This window comes from Ctenocephalides felis, unplaced genomic scaffold (assembly GCF_003426905.1).
Source record: "Ctenocephalides felis isolate EL2017-DRISC unplaced genomic scaffold, ASM342690v1 CF-g0.4_SCAFFOLD_01886, whole genome shotgun sequence".
Classification (NCBI taxonomy): Eukaryota; Metazoa; Arthropoda; class Insecta; order Siphonaptera; family Pulicidae; genus Ctenocephalides; species Ctenocephalides felis.
Genome location: NW_020538040.1, coordinates 5,649,734 through 5,655,733, shown reverse-complemented (window position 1 = coordinate 5,655,733; position 6,000 = coordinate 5,649,734). Strand labels below are relative to the sequence as shown.

Below are 6,000 nucleotides of genomic sequence, written 5' to 3'. Positions count from 1 at the left end.
AATCTATTTCTTACAAAAATTTGGGAATGTTTCGAAATTTTCAAACAATCGGGTATTTTCAAAAATTTCCAAGTTCTCAATAAATTTTAAAAAAAAGATTTTTTTTCAAAAATTAAAAAAATTTCAAAATGTTGAAAAAAATTTAAAATTATCAAATTCAAAAAATATAGTCCAAATTTCTTATAAACATACACATACGTTATTTGTAAAATACGTTCGTCGCCTAATTTAATAAGCGCTTATAAATTTACAGTATGTATTTATAATAAATAATCTATTTGAAAATTTTCAAAACAATTATCGATTATTTTCATTTTTCGAATATTTACAATTACGGTACGGGAAGTTCCAGCAATTTGCCTTAAGGCACGATGGCCATGCGCCTTGCAATTCAATTTTAGACGTTAGAAGAGTTTCTTTTTTGTTGTAGAGTTTTGTTTGCTCATATATTATATTTTTTAATTTTAATCATTTAATACTTTTTTATTTAGAAGTATGTTTATTGTCTCTAGAATATTTCATATTGAATTATAAGTATAAATAACACTGATACTGAGTCGAACTGGGATGCGAAACGTACGCTAAATATTAATAATAACCACTTTTAAATTAAATTCTACGTAGTAATTGATTAATGCGTATTGTTTTATTTTTTTTTTATATTAGATAACTATATTAGTTAATTAAAAATTATTTAAATCGATTATGGAAATAATATTATTACAGTATCTAACGCGTGCTTTAACTACATATTAGTAACTGTTAGTAAATTCTATAACTGTAACTGTTTATTCTATTTTTAAAATATTTTTTACTTTTATTTTTAATAAATAACAATATTTATATTTAATATTGTAATATTAAAATTACCTAATTTATATTATTTTATGTAACAATATTTAATGCGTACCTATTATCAACTACGTATGTAGTTTCGTTCCGAGTGTCTATTGTTCGCGTTTTAAAAAGAGAAAGCCATGAGCCTCCGTGGCGCAATCGGCTAGCGCGTTCGGCTGTTAACCGAAAGGTTGGTGGTTCGAGCCCACCCGGGGGCGGATATTTTTTATTAGTAATAATAATTTATTTTTATTCTAAATTAATAACAATAATAATTATTATCATTATTTATAACTAGAAACAATTATAATATACTCCTACACTAACAATAAGTTTTAATATAAATCGATTCAATGTTAAATTTATTTTATTAGTAGAATTATTACTTCGGTACGTTTAGTAGAGGGTTATGTGGAAACTTTAAATTTATTAAAAGTCCCAAATTTTTATTTTATTTATATTAAGTATTATTTATTATTTGATTTAATTATAAAGTGCTTTAAACATTTATAAAGTTAATTATACATTTTATTCTATTACAAAACGATACAAGTGTCAACGTGCGCCCAAAAATAGTATGGTGTCTAGTGATACTTGAATACTCAATAATACTAGGTCTGGTGTACAACTATTTATTTTTTTTTCCTTTTTATTGAAAAAAAATTTATACCAATTCTTTTATGTAGTGTTATAACTAATTTTAAGATTTATAGTCTATAATATTTTTCTTTAAATTGAATGAAATTTATAAAATATTTTTCATATGGCTTTATTTTGATAGTCAGTAGAGTTCTTTTTTTATTGTCAGTGTACTCACTATTAGAGTTCTATTTTGTTTAATGGCCAGTAGCCTTCTTTATTGTAAAAAATAAATTCTTAAAATTAAAAGACAACCAAAATAATAAAACAAGGTGAAAATTAAAAAACTTTACTGACGAGCAAACTAACAAAAAATTGCATTGATAAGTAAACTAAGAAACCAGGAAAAGCAACTCTATTGGCAAGCAAACTAAACAAAATATTTCAGAAGTCTACTAACGAGCAAACTAAAAAAATATAATATAACTTACTGAAATGCTAACAAAAGAAGAATAAGCAGAAAGAAACTCTACTGACGAGCAAATTGAAAAAAAAAACAAGATAAAACTCTAATGACGATCAAACTAACAACAAACAAGATACTGTATGTTTGAGCAAACTAACAATAAAAGTAAATGGACTTTACTGACGAGCAAACTAACAAAAAAGTAAAATGAACACTACTGATGAGCAAATGAACAAAGTAAGGAATGACAGTAGAGAACTCTACTGACAACCAAATCAATAAAAAAAATTAGAAATGAATTTTACTACAAGCAATTTCAAAAGAAACTGCTACCGATCAAACTGAAACACGATAAAAAGGAACTCTACTCATGAGCAAATTGAACCAAAAGATATACTGAGAAGCAAAGTAACAAATAAGACTAGCTGTAAGTGAAATTCTGTCTTAAGGCAATTAAGGCATCGTGCCTTAAGGCAAATTGCTGGAACTTCCCGTACCAAAAATTATTATTTTTCTAAAAACGATTAACATTTTTGAAAAAAAAATTACTTTGAAAAAATAAGATTTTTGAGAAACTATAAATTGGACAAAAAATTACTTTTTTTTGAAAAAAAATTTTTTAAAAAATAATTTTTTTTAAATTTATTTTTGTTTTTTTTTTTTGGAAAAAAAATTTTTCTTTATTTTGACATATTGTGGAAGATCTGAACTTTTTTTCAAAGCAATCGTACTGCTTTAACTGCATAGGGACAAAATATAAAGCGCGTAAGCGCCGCGTCGCTGTGTAACGCATAAGCATTGGTACGGAACCCATAGGAAATGTAACACAATGTATACTTTTGTTAAAATCTCTATAAATATATCTGATAATTTGATGTGCACCTGTCTAATGATCATTTTTGATTCCGCCAAATGGCTCATTTTTTTACTTTTCCTCCATATCTCCGAAAACTGCTAGACCTACCTTCATGAAAATTTTATCGATTCTTCATCTTGTCAATACAAGTAAACTGTTTTTTGAATTATTCAAATCGGACGCTCCGTTCTCTTAAAAACTGAGTTACCGTTTTCGGCACTTTTTGCCCCGTGTCTTCGGAACGGCTAGACCTGCCTTCGCCAAAAACTAATCAGCACGTCTCCTTATCAATACGAATCGAATGTTTTTTGAATTACTCAAATCGGTTGATCGGTGTTCCCGAAATCGTCGACGAAAATTTGTATCCGCACATACATACACACACATACATACACACACACACACACACACATACATCCATTTTTTCTAAGGTATGCCAAAATATTCAGAAACCTTTGAAACGTCGAGAAATGCAAAAATTTTCATTTTCGATTTTTTTGCGATTACTATAACTTGCCCTACGGGAAGTTAATAAAAATGAACTCCACTAACGAGCCAACTAAAGCGAAAGTAAGATGAACTTGAAAACAATTCAAAAAGAGACTGTACTGACAAGCAAAGTAACTAATGAAGCAAAAAGGAACTCTACTGACGAGCAAACTAACAACAAAAAAGACTTTATGCGAATGAGCAAACTAAAATATGATAAAAATGAACTCTACTGATGAGGAAATAAACAAATAAAAAATGATCTCTACTATTGAGCAAAGTGACAAATAATAGAAAAATTAACTCTACTGACAAACATCATACCGATAAAAGTAAAAGAAAACTTTACTGATAAAAAAATAACAAAAAAACGTAATAAGTACTCTACTGACGAGCAAAACATAGAATCTTACTGATGAATAAATTAGCAAAATATGGAACTCTACTGACGAGCAAACCAAATCAAAAATAACATATAATTTTACTGACAAGAAAATTAACAAAAATGAACTCTACTGACGAGCAAATTATCGAAATTATAAAAATGAGAAAACAGCTCTTCAAATTAAAAAAAAGACAATATGTTAGATCGGCGAGTAAACAAATTAGAAGAGCAAAAAGAACTCTACTGAGGAGCAAATTGAAACATTAAGATCAATAGCAATATCATCACGTTGATTGCCACATCAGTCATATATGTGTGACATAAAATATATGGTTTTGTAAAAAAAAAAATTGATACATTATGTTTTCTTTATACATTTTAAACTAAATTATCTAACAAAGTTGCCATGACCTGAACATTTTCGAAGTAAAACTTTTTTAGGCGCGACTAGGGTGTAAATCCGTGCAAATGCAACGAAAATAGCGTTACGGCAAGGTCGAGTGCCAATGATTCGTCATTCGCTCTCGATGATATCATTTCTATATGGGTCGATTGTGAATTGTCGTCGTGTATAATAAAATAATTAATAAAACAAATGATAATTCTGTGCCGCGTAAGAAACGTAAGTTTATTGAAGTAATTTAAATTATTTGTGGTTACTTAAATAAAAATGTAAATTATTTCTATAGACAAGACAGATACTACAGCTTTTCAAAGAATGAAACTGTATCGTCGGCGAAAAAGTAAAAAGAAAACAAGTAGTCAATGAATGTATGTTAATCGGCAGTTACTTCATTTCTCTTCACAAACCGTTCATGTCGTATTCGAAGTATGACTTTAATTACATTATTAATATTCAAAATTGTTATATGATGTATTTATTTTTACTCAACTTAAACGTGCTACTTTATACGGTAGCAAATAAGTTTTACTTCAATCGCGTGTGATCCTTACGCGCACTCTTTTTTTTTAAATACTATTCTAAATTTATAGAACATTCCTCATCTGCGCCTTCTTTTTCAATAAGTATCGTTAAATAAAAAATAAACTATTAGTGCAGGCCCTTGTAACAAATTTATTTACATAAGACTCACTTTTAGATTAAAAACAAATAATAATATAAAAGAATAAACTTCTAACTTCTAACAATAAGATATAAAAATCAAACAATAAGAACATTATTTTTTAAACAAAAAAAAGTTATGTCTGTATCAGCGTCAATGACCTTCAATACCTTAAACAATATAATAATAATGTTCAATACTCTTTCACAGTGCTTTTGGATCGCGCAAAACCGAGTCTATTATCTTATTATTATTATTATTATTATTATCTTACCGTATCTGATGGCCTCCAATCTAGGATTTTTCACAATCCAGGCCCTCATAGCCTCCAGGGCGTTTTCCCTGCTCTGAGAAGTCTCACGAAGTTCATCCTCGGCCACTTTTAGGGCGAAGGGATTCAACTCGCACACGTAGTCGTCGGTTTCGGTCACCGGTGTCGCTGCCATCGTTAGGAAGGAACTGAAAAAGTAAGTAACCATATTAAGAAAAAAAAAGTTACATCTATTTGTTGAAGTTCTAATCACGTCCATCGGACTGTCAACTCTAGACCTAAGACTAATAATGGTAATGCACTTATGAGACGCTTGGTGCGCTACGTCCTTTGCGCATGTCCGAATTTGCTCATTGAACGTTTAGGCTAGACTTGTACATGATAAGAAACTAATTGTTCTAATAACTAATTTATCACTGTACTACTTATAGTACAAATAAACTTAGTTATGTTTATTATTTATAAGTATCAAAATATTGTATTCACACAATATAAATTGTTAAGAATTTTAATTAATAAATAAATGTACACAGATAAGTGGTTATACCATAATTAGTACAACGGGTCAAGACGTCACATATGGCATGTGGGGTATCAAATGAAAGGTTGCAAAAAGCCCTATTCGAATATCCCATTTACAAATCCTTTAAAGTTTTTTGTAAATCAATTTCTAATATAGTTTTTTCAATTTTAAAGTATACTAACTATCTACCATATTTCTATGCTTGTCAATGTTATAGACAATTTAATTTAGCGCAGATTCAATGAATATTTCATTTATATCAGATGAACGGTGCATAAGTTATAAGGGATTTAATAAAAGGTAGACCATTGCATGTTAGTAGAGTTTTTCTTATTGTTCTTTAATTTGGTCGCTAATAAAAATATATTTTTCCTCGCTTTAAATTAATCGTAAGTGAATTATTTCCATTTTGACTTTATTTCAATTTGCTCGTCAGTAGAGTTCCTTTTCCTTTTAATTGAGGTTGCTCATGAGAAAAGTTTCATTTTTTCATATTGCCGCTTAGTAAAGTTTCTTTTTAACTACCCGTA

At 28.7% G+C, this 6,000-nt stretch overlaps 1 protein-coding gene and 1 non-coding gene across 2 annotated transcripts in view; both read left to right on the top strand.

The window, feature by feature from the left end:
* Nucleotides 1-6,000, top strand: part of LOC113378536 (putative serine protease F56F10.1) — a 51,844-nt gene that overhangs the window by 1,383 nt on the left and 44,461 nt on the right. The gene's annotated exons all lie outside the window — the stretch shown is intronic.
* On the top strand, nt 982-1,055 carry Trnan-guu. The gene has a single exon. It is a non-coding gene; the product is annotated as a tRNA-Asn (tRNA).